Source organism: Arachis duranensis, chromosome 5 (assembly GCF_000817695.3).
Source record: "Arachis duranensis cultivar V14167 chromosome 5, aradu.V14167.gnm2.J7QH, whole genome shotgun sequence".
NCBI classification, from domain to species: domain Eukaryota; kingdom Viridiplantae; phylum Streptophyta; class Magnoliopsida; order Fabales; family Fabaceae; genus Arachis; species Arachis duranensis.
The window spans coordinates 48,157,926-48,171,823 of record NC_029776.3 but is presented as its reverse complement, the minus strand read 5'-3'; the positions used below and the strand labels follow the sequence as shown (position 1 = coordinate 48,171,823).

Genomic DNA, 13,898 nt, shown 5'->3' with positions numbered 1-13,898 from the left:
TGAAAATACATAAGAACAAGGTCTAGGCATGGCCGTGAGGCCAGCCTCCCAATGATCTAAGATAGCATAAGAACAAAGATAGCTACCAAGATGAAAATACAATAGCAAAAGGCCCTATTTGTAGAGAACTAGTAGCCTAGGGTTTACAAAGATGAGTAAATGACATAAAAATCCACTTCCGGGCCCACTTGGTGTGTGCTTGGGCTAAGCATTGAAGCATTTTCGTATAGAGACTTTTCTTGGAGTTAAACGCCAGCTTTTGTGCCAGTTTGGGCGTTTAACTCCCATTCTTGTGCCAGTTCCGGCGTTTAACGCCGGGCAGTTTTGAGCTGATTTAGAACGCCGGTTTGGGCCATCAAATCTCGGGCAAAGTATGGACTATTATACATTGCTGAAAAGCCCAGGATGTCTACTTTCCAACGCCATTAAGAGCGCGCCAATTGGGCTTCTGTAGCTCCAGAAAATCCACTTCGAGTGCAGGGAGGTCAGATTCCAACAGCATCTGCAGTCCTTTTTAGTCTCTGAATCAGATTTTTGCTCAAGTCCCTCAATTTCAGCCAGAAAATACCTGAAATCATAGAAAAACACACAAACTCATAGTAAAGTCCAGAAAAGTGAATTTTAACTAAAAAATAACTAAAACATACTAAAAACATACTAAAAACAATGCCAAAAAGCGTATAAATTATCCGCTCATCAGTCATGAAGGTCCAAGTGAAAAGCTTGAGACTGAGTGCTTAAAGTCATGATCCAAGGCAAAAAGAGTGTGCTCAAGAACCCTGGACACCTCTAACTGGGGACTTTAGCAAAGCTGAGTCACAATCTGAAAAGGTTCACCCAGTTATGTGTCTGTGGTGGCATTTATGTATCCGGTGGTAATACTGGAAAACAAAGTGTTTAGGGCCACGACCAAGACTCGTAAAGTAGCTGTGTTCAAGAATCAACATACTAAACTAGCAGAGTCAATAACACTATCCAAAATTCTAAGTTCTTATAGATGCCAATCATTCTAAATTTCAAACGATAAAGTGAGATGCCAAAACTGTTCAGAAGCAAAAAGATACTAGCCCCGCTCATCTAATTGGGACTAAGCTTCATTGATATTGTGGGATTCATTGTATATTATCTTCTTTTTATCCAAATTTGGTTTCAGTTGCTTGGGGACAAGCAACAATTTAAGTTTGGTGTTGTGATGAGCGGATAATTTATACGCTTTTTGGCATTGTTTTTACATAGTTTTTAGTATGATTTAGTAAGTTTTTAGTATATTTTCTGTGATTTCAGGTATTTTCTGGCTGAAATTGAGGGACCTGAGCAAAAATCTGTCAGAGGCTAACAAAGGACTGCTGATGTTGTTGGATTCTGATCTCCCTGCACTCGAAATGGAATTTTTGGAGCTATAGGAGTCCAAATGGCGCGCTCTCAATTGCGTTGGAAAGTAGACATCCAGGCTTTCCAGCAACATATAATAGTCTGTACTTTGCCTGAGTTTAGATGACGTAAACGGGCATTTAACGCCAGCTTTCTATCCTATTCTGGTGTTAAATGCTAGAAACAAGCTGCAAAGCAGAGTTAAATGCTAGAAATAAGTTACAAACTGGCGTTTAACTCCAAGGAATACCTCTACACATGAAAGCTTCAATTCTCAGCCCAAGCACACACCAAGTGGGCCTGAAAGTGGATTTCTGCATCATTTACTCATTTCTTTAACCCTAGTAACTAGTTTAGTATAAATAGAACTTTTTACTATTGTATTAGATATCTTGGTATCTATCTTTGATCAGTTTATGTGATCTTAGACATTGGTGGCTGGCCTCACGGCCATGCTTGAACCTTTATCACTTATGTATTTTCAACGGTGGAGTTTCTACACACCATAGATTAAGGTGTGGAGCTCTGCTGTTCCTCAAGTATTAATGCAATTACTACTGTTTTCTATTCAATTCATGCTTATTCTTATTCTAAGATATTCATTCACACTTCAATTTGATGAATGTGATGATCCGTGACACTCATTACCATTCTCACTTATGAATGTGTGCCTGACAAACACTTCCGTTCTACCTGCAAAAGCTAGAGTGTGTATCTCTTGGATTCCTGATCCATGCGTTTGATTCCCTCTCCTGACAACAGAGCCTTCAATTCCTTGAGATCAGAGTCTTCGTGGTATAAGCTAGAATCCATTGGCAGCATTCTTGAGATCCGGAAAGTCTAAACCTTGTCTGTGATATTCCGAGTAGGATCTGGGATGGGATGACTGTGATGAGCTTCAAACTCACAACTGTAGGGCGTGGTGACAGACGCAAAAGTATAGTAAATCCTATTCCTACACGATCAAGAACCAACAGCTGATTAGCCATCCGGAAAATCGTAGAGGACCATTTTCACTGACAGGATGGGAAGTAGCCATTGACAACGGTGACACCCAACATACAGCTTGCCATAGAAAGGAGTATGAAGGATTGGATGAAGGCAGTAGGAAAGCAGAGATTCAGAAGGAACAACGCATCTCCATAGGCTTATCTAAAATTTCCACCAATGAATTACATAAGTATCTCTATCTTCATTTTATGTTTTATTTATCTTTTAATTATTAAAACTCCATAACCATTTGAATCCGCCTGACTGAGATTTACAAGGAGACCATAGCTTGCTTCAAGCCGACAATCTCCGTGGGATCGACCCTTACTCACGTAAGGTTTATTATTTGGACGACCCAGTGCACTTGCTGGTTAGTTGTGCGAACTTATGAAAAAGAGTGATATTACAATTGTGTGTACCAAGCTGTTGGCGCCATTGAGATCACAATTTCGTGCACCAATGCACACCCAAACAATACACACAAATACAAATGATGCATGTCTGCCCTATGGCCAATGAGCTCATCTGTTAATTTTACAGCCAAATCCGACATGTCCAGTAGCTAATCCTGGATGGTTCCAACGTGCATGTATCTACCAAGAGGAATTTTATATCTTTATGGAGGAACGTCTGAAAAGGTATAAGTGTTTGGCCACATCTTGCGATGAAGGTTCAACAGAATCTCAAATCTCAACTTGGAGCAAGTGGAGCTGACCCACTGCATCTATCTAGGAAAATTCGTGACTCAGATAAATTTTTAAATCACATATCATTCTCAACCAGGAGCAAGTGGGGGCGAACCACTACATCTATCCCAGGAGACTCAAACCATAATCCGGAGCAAGTGGAATCACAACACTGCATCTACCCAGGAAATTATACTTCACCACATCCCGGAGAAAATGAAATCACACACTGCATCTACCAACGCAGGTACACTTCATCAGACTCAGTCTCATTATCTCTTTCATCCTCAGTAAAAATCAATCATAATCATTTCTCATTACCACAATCATTCGCATCTTATCTCCTTTTAGAAACAATTCAAATTTTTTTCTCTTTCATAAAACTCCTGTTCACCAAATCAGAATTCTCAAATTGACCTCAAAAATCTATTCTTCAATTCTGTTTGAAATCCTCAAAAGTATAACTTTTAGATTTGAAATAATTTCTTAAAGCTTCATTTCAACTTCATTCTCAAATCATAATTATTTTCTTAATAAATCAAACTAAAAAAAAAACTCTTTTTGCAATAAATCGAACCCAAATCATAACTCTTTTCTTAATAAGTCAAGCTCAAAACAAAATTATTTTCTCAAAAAATTAAACTCAAAATATAATACTTTTCTTAATAAATCAAACTCAAAACATAATTCCTTTCTTAATAAATAAAACTCAAAACATAATTCCTTTCTGAATTTAAAACATGACTCTTTCTGTAATAAATCGAAATTAAATAATATAATTCTTGAATCAAATTTTCTTTTAAATAATGTAACACCGGGTTACCCTAAGCATTACCTTTAGCCGTAAAGCAAAGGATAACAAAGTGCCACGACAGTTATAAGCTTATAATATATAATATATTTAGAAGAAAATAGTAATACTAGAAGCCCGATGAAGGAATAAAAAATTCAAGAATAGTATAAAGCGGATTTACAAAACGGAGAGCATAAATACCAAAAAGAGGACTAGTCGCAGCCTGCAGAGTTTAGGCCGGCTAATCAAATTGAATACAACAGAGTTTTAAAGTTTAGAACAGTAACAACATATCCCTCAAAGTTTTTCAGAAATACAGCCTCTAAAGCAACAACGTTAAATATAGAAAAAGTGAGAGTACTACAACAAAAGTAAAAATGAAAGAAAACTTAAGGGAGACCATACTCTGCTCTGTTACCACATCTGCAAACTCCCCATGGTGGGTTGCAACCTGCATCTGAAAAACAACAACAAAGTATGGAATGAGAACCGGAGGTTCTTAGTATGGTTACAGTGCCCAATATATAAGATGTAAGGTTCTGGGACGCCAAAGGCAATCCTAGAACTTCACATCGAAAATGAATATTCAAGCTTAACAAAAATAAATAACTTAAGCCATAAACCATAAACAGGGTTATCTAAACTTAAGGGATTACTAACTAAACTAGTCACCGCTGTCCCACAGCCTTCACCAACCTACCCTCTGTGCGATTCCCTCGCCATTGCATACCTAACCTCCTCAGCACCAGACAATCAAGATAATGCAAGCAAGTAAAATACAGGTAGTATTCATATATAACAAGTAATTCAAGAAGCAAGTAGGCATATTATACAACTAGGCAAACTCAAGTAATCAAACCAAACAAGTACATAAGAGATACATATGATTAATGTCTATCCTATTGGCTCGTGATATCACTTGTCGGTCCATAAATGCCAATCTGACACATCCTTTCGGATGTAGCTTTTCTGCCACTCCCACGGATATAGTACCGGGCACACTCTACTGACCCACGGATATAGTGTCGGGCACACTTTATTAACCCACAGATATAGTGTCAGGCACACTCGCATGCGTAACCCAAGGATATAGTGCATGGCACACTCTTGCAGCAGAAAAGGTTATTATCATAATTTATTCCCAGGGATATAGTGCCCTGCACACTATCATGCTTAACCCAAGGATATAGTGTCTCCCAAACTCTCCACATTCAACAAGATCATCATTCTTCTCTGAGTTCTCATCGTACTTAACCCGAGAATATAGTGCCTGGCACACTCTCAACATTCAACAAGATCATTATTCCTTTTTGAGTTATCCTCATACTTAACCCAAGGATATAGTTCCTAGCATACTCTCAACATTCAACAAGTTCATCATTCCTTTCTGAGTCCTCAACTCATCATAACCATCATCCATTTTCCATTTTCTCAAATTTACTATCAACTATCATCACCTCTCAAGTCTTCTTCGTCATCCCCAACATAGTATTCTGCTCGCTCAACCAAAACTTCAGCACCCTAAACCTCCATTTTCTAAACTCATAACCAAAAATTCCCCTTTTTAATTAACTTATTGTTTTCTCCCTTGATTTAAGATCCTAAAACTGGCAAAATGGTTTTTAAACAAGTGTTTCAGAAGTTTACAAGCTTGTCGGGAAGGTAAAATAGTTAAAAGCAAGGTTTTCTTTGAAAAACAGCGCAATGTGCGTACGCATAGGGCTGTGCGCACGCACGCCCAGGAGGATTTTCAAGATGTGTGCGTACGCATAGGAGTGTGCGTACGCACAGAGAGTAAAAATTTTTCACTCTGTGTATACGCACAGATACGTGCGAATGCCCTTAACAGAATGCACCTTCCAGTGTGTGCATGCGCACCAAAGTGTGCGTGAGCACACCAACCAAAAATCACAAATTCTGCAACATTACAGAATTCAGATTTCTGGCACCAACTTCCGACGATCATATCTTTCTCTAGAAAATTTTGATTTCTACAAAATCTATACCATTTTAAAGCTCTTTAAATTATCTTTAATTTGGTACAAAAATCATTCAATTTCAAAAACTGTAGCTCAACATATGATCTGTCAAAGTTCACCAAAAATTTATTTTTACCCAAAAATCTCTAAACCTCAATTTTACCAAAACTCCTAATTCAAAACCAAACTAATCACAACCCAAACAATACCAAAACAACATAAAAGTCCATACCATTCCTCTCCCAACTCAACCATCCATAATATCCCAATTACACCATTCACTACGATCAAAATCCTTAATCAATAACATCTAAAACCATCATAAACACTCATAATCATCATCAACCAACAACAACATCCACAACTACTACAAATCCTCATCAATTTCAATAATCATCACCAAATAATATCTAACATTACCCAAATCTATCAAAATGTTTATTCCTCACATTAACCTCATAAAACTCACATCTTTCACCAATTGTCATCAACATTAATATTCATACTCCTCATCAATTAAGCTCAACATTAGCAATCATTATCAACATTCACATTACCACAATCAACATACACACTCATCAACATCAACCAACATTATAATATATCATTAACACCAATAACCCTCATACCCCTTATTAAGATCCCACTTGTCATCAATATCATCAAACCCTCATTAACAACAATAAACAACAACCTTCATCGTCAACTTCCATACAACTTATCATCAAACATCAATTTTACATACAATTAAATATACACCCAAATATTCAATCCTATCTTAAGGTCAACTAGCCTAAGTGACTAGAAACATTACATATTATATAAAGGAAACCGAAACCATACCTTGGTCGATTCTCAATAAGCACAAAACACCACTTTGAGTCCAAACATGCTTCCAAAAAGCCATGCCAACTCCAACAAGCACCAACGCTCAAACTAACATCATATAACATACAAACATCAAACCTAGGGTTCATAAAAATAACTAAACACAAGGATTTAGTGAAACCTTACCATACCCAATGAGATTAGGGGTAAAATTCAATAATTACCCGCTACTAGCGATCACCTAAACAAGCAAAACCAGAAAAACTACTCAAAAATCAAACCTAAAAATGCAGGAACTCTAGGGCTAGAAACTAGAGCTAGAGTTTCAAAATCTTACCAGCAAAACCTAGATAGAAATGAAGAGCTCGTCGAGAGCTTCATGTGGGCATAAACAGCTCGTTAATCGGAGCTCCGTAGCTTAAGTTATGGCTTGAACAAGGAGAAGGTGAATGGTGTCATCCCCCTTCTCTTCTCTTCTCTTCACCATCAGCGCCGCCCACTCTCTCTTTAGCTTAAAAATGAGCTAAATGCTCATTAAATGGCCTTATATATGTTGGGCCTTGGACTCGATTTAGGTCCGGTCCAACCCGTCAGCGATTTAGGTCCGTTTGGCCCACTTTGGGTAAAAACCTTTAAGATTAGCGCCTGATTTTCAATTCTAAAATTGTTTTTGTCTTTTCAAAATAATAAACAAATTTTTCAAAATCTTATTGTTCTCAAAACACGGTACCGGACAGTCTAGAACCGGTACTGCCGGCTTAAGTACTGGTACACATTTTTACAAAAATCTTTCGCAAAAGATACATTTTTCAACTCAGAAAAATTTATCGAAATCAAATTTCACATTTATATTTCAAATTAAAACTTCTAAATTTTGAATATACTCTGAGAACTTAAAAATTATTTTATTACAGTGGTTAAGCCGATTATTACAAATAACGCTTCAAACAAAGTCTCAAAGTTTTATAAAAATTTCGTCAGCATCTCCTCTAAAATTCGGAGTTTGTCACCCTTCAAGGGTTCCAACAACCAAACTAAACACCTCTCAGTCATTCTAATCATTTCCAATAAATTGTTATCTTAACAACTCTAACTCAACTCAAGGAAATCAATAATACCCCAAAATTTGAACAACAAATCCAGTGAATCACAATAATTCAACCTCCATTATCGATACGGGTTTAAATGCTCAATAATCATTATATCACAATTCAAAATCCAATTTAATCAATCGATAAACCAATCATTTATCTAAGACAACTCAGTTCAATCCATAACATTCATATAATCACCAAAAAATATATCATTTGCATCAATATCGATTTATAGCAGTTCTTGAAAATAAAATAAGTTTAAGAAAAGTGCCCTTACCTCGATCGCAACTCAACTACGTGACAGAATTCCTTTTTCTCTCGGCTCACAACAACGACAGCCGCAAGCACATCTCCAAACCACTTCTACAACAACAATGGCAACTTTTATCGCAACATGTAATAACCGAAGGTCAACCCTATAGAATAATGCCACAAAAACCTGAGCAACATATAACAGAACAGCAATCAAAAGAGTTTTTCAAGAAAAACAACTTACCATAGAAAGAAAGGAACCAAGAATAAAGAAGTGGCAGCTCTGACGGTGATTCTGGCGACACCCGCATCATACCCGGTGACCAGGATGGTTGTGAAGCAGCTCCAACATCCGCAGGTAGCTCAACGGCAAACTCCATCCGCAACAACGACCACCGTAGCGACAACACCCCTCCTCACCGTCACCTCCTTTCTTCCTGGCATTTAACACCCGTGGCGGACTCACCCATCGGTGGAGATAAACGCAACAATGACGATGGGTTGCAATAGCTCAACGGCGGCAGTCCTCCCTCCTCCTCACTTTAAATTTTTCTCTCTTTCTTCGCAGATCGGTTTTCTTGACAGCGGCTCATGGATGAATCGACAGCGACGTGAGCTTGGGGCTCTATAGACTGGACGGCGCCCTGAAGCAGCTCGTCGGTGAGCTCCAGGCGGCGATGGGACACGAACAACCTCCTTCTCCCCGTGGGCTCTCTCTCTTCATGCGAACCTTCCCTTCTCGGTGACTCAGTAGCGCCAACACTTCCTCCCTTCCAGCTCAGCGACGATGGCGAAGGCAATGGCAGTGGGTGGCGGCGGTAAGGAGGGAAAATGTGAGGGAGAGTGAGTGTGTAATAGAGTTAGGGTTAGGCTTTATGTAGATAATTGGGGATTTTGGGATCTGATAGAATAAAATATTAATAAAAATAAAAAGAGTAGAGCAATAATTTAAAACTAACTTAAATACAAAACAATTATCTTTGAAAATACCATTTTATTATCGACTTGTAAATTTATTTTCAAATAAATACTAATTCAATAAAATTTAGAGATAATTAAATTAATTCCCTTTTATTTATAAAATAATGTTCAAAAGCTTAATATTCAAATCAAAGCACATAAAATTTTCATTATTTTTCAATTATTGAACTTCTAAAAAGTTTTCTCAACTTATACATAAAAATATTTGAAAATACAATCTTAAATAAATAAATTAAATCATAAATATCTTATTATTTATTTTTTAAAAATTCGGGGTCTTACAATTTGAATTTGTGACTGTGTAATAAAGCTTCATATTTGTGAAATTCTGCATAAGAAATCTAGGACATGGACTGATATTCAAAGAATTATTATGGAGGATCTTAAAAATCTATATAACTAAGAAGCAGCAACCAAAAGAAAAGAAAAAGAAAAAGAAAAAGAAAAAGAAAAACAAAGAACAAAGAACAAAGCTCAAGTACCAATGACTAAGCAGGATGAAAAGAAACAAAACTAAAAGAACGCCTTCCTAGTTAAATGCTTATGGTGTGACTATGTCAAGGAAAGAGGCTTGAGAAAGTAAATTCGAGGGGTATTTTAACACCCAATACCTTGAACCAATTAGGTCGGGAATCGATAGAAAACTCATTTAACAAGGCCACCTTGAGATAAAACACTCAGAGTCAAGGCTAAGTGAAACTATTCCAGAAATATGAGAATAAAGAATGTTGTCTTCAAGGTGAAAATATACAAAGAGACTTCCATATTGACATCCAAATAAAATTCCTAAGCTCCAAGGTCTTCAAATATAAAGGATAACAAGTATTAGAGCTCATGCATGTGCACATAATTGAGTTTACCTTATTCACATATCACTTCACTCATTACAAGATTTCAGGCAATGCTTCAACTCAATTCAATCAAGAGCACACTTATTGCATAGCCCTAAGTAAGACTTTAAGTTTGGTGTTGTGATGCATGAGCATCATTAGTACTTTTTCTTTGATATTTCATATAGAAAATTAATAAATCTTGCTTGATAATGAAGTGTTCCAATGATTAATTTGAATATTACTTTGAGTACCTTGATTTAATGATTGTTGCAGGAAGTGTTAAAGAAAAGGCACAATAAAAAAGTCAACACAAAGGAATTTCCAAAGGACTTGTGTTAAACAAGAAAGACTTGGAGCTTGAAGACAAAAGAAGCGTGTGACACGCCAAGAATGAGCCAGTTGCACACCAGGGAAGATGGACCTCCAACTTCAAGCAAGAGTAGCCTATTGCATGCCAAAACACAAGGGGCATGTGCTTCATACACACCTTTGAGGCGCTAGAGGGAAGCACACATAAGACCTAGTGTGTTGCACGCCAGGAAAGAAAACCTCCCAGGTCACACTAAAAGGGACGTGTCACATGCCACAGCTAGGAGACGTGTCCCTAGCACATGCCCTTGATGAAGCATTCAAAGACAAGCCACAATAAGTGGCGTGTTGCACGTCAGGGAGAGGAAGCGTGTCTCCCACACACGCCTTTGAAGCACACAAAGCCAAGGAAGGAAGCCTGTCACATGGCAAGCTAAGGAAGAGTGTACATGCGACATGCCAAGCACCAAGCACACAAGGCCAGGTTAAATGAAGCGTGTGACAAGCCAAATATGAGGCGTGTTGCATGCCAAGATTGAGGCCCACTTTCACCCCAGTTTGAGGGTGTGTTGCGCACCAAGTTTGCTCCTCCAACTTCACCCAATTGTGTGGTGTGTTGCATGCCAAAATCAAGGGGAGTGTGTTGTGGACACGCCTTTGACCCCTCTTGTCAACGGGCGTGTAACACACTGCATTCCCAAGTGTAGCACGCTAAGATCCCCTTCAAGCGATTCCAAATTCACTCCAAGCGAAGCCCACAATCCACAATCAATCAAAGGCCAAAGGACCCATTAGCAAGCAAGCTTCATGACTAGTAATAGTTAGTTTGAAATTCAAAATTTGATGTAATTTGAATTTAATTTGAATTTCATTTTAGGATATATAGCTATAAAAGCCCATCGAGCATACTTTGATATGGGGCCCTCTGCTGTACACTTCTTCACACACTTTTCTCATTCATTTTGAATTCTAGCTCTATATCATGAGTCCATTAAAGGGAGGAGCTCTATGGAATTCTAATGGATTAATAATTTTTCTCTTCTTCTAAATCTCTGCATTGTTGTTCTAAGAGAGAGTTTTCGTTGTTTATCATAAAGATTCAATTCAATTGGAAAATAGCTTGAAGCTCACTTGAATTCCATGATTGAGTTGAAAAAGTAATAAGAGGAATTGAGGTTCAAAACTTCTTTCTCATAATTTTTATGATTTTAGATATGGAATTGATAAGTGACATAGGATACACCTTATCTGGATCTTGAGAATTGTGTGACTTTAAATAAGAGATTAAGCTTCACTCTTTTTATGAGCAATTGATCAAGAAATTGACAATTGATTAAGTCAAAAAAAATTGAATGATCAAGAAATTGAGGTTCAACTACTTATAATTTGCCAAAGATCTTTCTTTGCATGATTAAGAAGGAAGTGAGAATAATTGATCTTGAGGAGTCCTCATTTCCAAACCTTAACTTCTTAATTCAAATTACTCTCTCCGTCATTTACTTACTTTCCTCTAATTCAAGTTATTTACTAGCTTTCTTTCGCTTCCAGTCATTCCAGTCATTTACTGCTTTCCTTTAATTATATCAAATTATTATGCTGTTTTAATTCCTAACCTTCATTTAATTACTATCAATTAAGTTACTCTTAGTTTATTACATCAATTTACTGCTTTTCTTCTATTGCTTCATTTATTTATGTTCATTTATTTGTTTTTCTTTAATTTCATTAGTGCTTTATTTAATTGCTTTTTTTTTATTAGATCTTTACTTTCAAGTAGTTCTTTAACTTTGCATATCAACAAACCACATTTTAAATCGTTTAACTAGACTAATTAATTAATTATTATTGTTTAATCCGTTAATTCTCGTAAAAATGATAACTCACTTACTATGATATTACTTGATATGATTCGATATACTTACCAATATGTGGATTTGCTTAAATGCCCGCATCACCAGTCAGTAAAAAATCACCGATATAGTCATTGAAAATGGGTGATTTCTAGTAGTATATGATAGTTTTCTAGCTTTATACTTTATTTTATTATGGCCAATATATATATAATAAGTAGGTAAAGAAAACAAAAGAAAATCCTTACCGATAGTTAGGTAGTTTATGAACGAAAATACAAAAAAAATTATAGACATTTAGACATCTATATAGTTATTTTATTTTTAAACTATATTTTAGCGACGATTGTTACCGACGACAACAAAATATTTTTAAAAATAGTAAAATTTACCAATAATTAGTTAAAATTAATATACTTTTTTGATAGCCTAACTTCCAATAATATTAATTACCAATACCTTAGCCCCCGGTAGTAAGACTTACTGTTGACAATGCTTAATACACTACTACATGTTAGACCTTTAGTAACATTTACCTAGTAATGTTTATTAAAATATTAGTAATTATCATAAAATTAAATATTAAGTAAGATTTATACTCAAATGTTAGTAAATACATTTAATTTTTTAAAAACTTACAAAAAGTGTTGCCTATTCTCAACTAGATCTCAAAATTCAAGCAGGTGTTTTCATTTCCAGTTTTTCACTCTCGCCCTTAGTGCTCTAAAATGGTGAAACCACCTCTTCATCCTCCTCAATTTCTTGCTATGTGATGAGTTCATCTTTTTCAATATATTTTAGCTTGATTTGGATGGATTTCATCACACAAACTCACACTTAGGCACCAAAATAGCATACTTTTGTGTTTTGCCCCTAAATTGGACTTAAATATGAAAACACGCAATTTTATGCTTGAAATGAGAAATTTAATTCCACTTTTATTCCATTTGGTGCCATGATATGTTTGTTGATTACTTTGAGGTCATAGAGACAAGAATGGATAGCCAAAAATGGAAGAAAGCTTGTACAAGGGAGAACACTTGAAGAAAACAAGAAAAAGCACACACAGAAAAGTGTGCGTGCGCACAAGCAAGCATGCGCGCACACAAGAAGGAATTTGCATGTGTGCGTGCGCACAACTACCCATGCGTACACATGGAAGAACATTCAGCCAAGTGTGCATACGCACAGGACCCAACATGTGATTTCATTAATGAAGCATGTGCTGCGCGATTTCTAAGGGCTTTTGGCCCATTTTGGAAGGATTGAAGGCTAAATTGGAGTGCTATATCAAGGGAATTCAACACATATCAAGGGAGCTCACTTAGATAGTTTAATTTCATAGTATTAGGAGTAGGAGTAGTGTAGAGTAGATTGCTCTCTTAGGGTTTTAATTAGGGTTTACTTCAATTCTCAATTGTTTAGCATTCTATAGCAAGCTTTCATTTTAGATTTTGCTTCGTTCATTGTAAGTACTCTGAATCTTCTCTCTTTAATTATATCTCTTTTATTTTCATTGCTTCTTGGTTCAAGTGCTTTGTTTATATTTTCAATTTTGAGTTCTTGAAGTTTTGATTGATGAATTTACTGTTTTATGATTTATATATGCTTGATTACTTATTTGTAGTTGGTTTTGTGAATTGTTGGTTATAGTTTATTATTTCTCTTTGCAATTTCTCATGTTTTGGTTATATACCCACCAAGTGTTTGTGAAAATGTCACTTGGTAATTTTGAGTAGATTTTCCCACCTCGGCATGGGATTTGAGTTCCTAGGACATTAGAGTCATAATATCTGACATTTAGTGATAATTCTTGGGTAGTTAGTTGACTCTTGTTTTCATTAAAGCTAGCTTTTTTATCAACCAGTTTGGTAAGTTAGCTAGGACTTATGGATTAAGGTCAATCATGCTTGCTTGATTTACTCCTCGATG

At 36.3% G+C, this 13,898-nt stretch overlaps 2 long non-coding RNA genes across 4 annotated transcripts; one reads left to right on the top strand and one right to left on the bottom strand.

Moving 5' to 3' along the window:
* Positions 1-4,085: 4,085 nt before the first annotated feature.
* LOC110281133 (uncharacterized) lies at positions 4,086-8,799 on the bottom strand. Of its 3 annotated transcripts, none has more exons than XR_008009279.1 (6): positions 8,238-8,799; positions 8,019-8,157; positions 6,985-7,263; positions 6,834-6,888; positions 6,663-6,755; positions 4,086-4,297 (listed from the first exon to the last, which is right to left on the bottom strand). It is a non-coding gene; the product is annotated as an uncharacterized LOC110281133 (long non-coding RNA). The 3 variants fall into 3 exon arrangements; XR_008009278.1 differs by having other exon boundaries at positions 6,839-6,888; XR_008009280.1 differs by having other exon boundaries at positions 6,839-6,888; positions 8,019-8,104.
* Positions 8,800-9,776: 977 nt separating this feature from the next.
* On the top strand, positions 9,777-13,482 carry LOC127747453 (uncharacterized). Its single transcript, XR_008009281.1, has 2 exons — positions 9,777-11,291; positions 12,955-13,482. It is a non-coding gene; the product is annotated as an uncharacterized LOC127747453 (long non-coding RNA).
* The last annotated feature ends 416 nt before the right edge of the window (positions 13,483-13,898 follow it).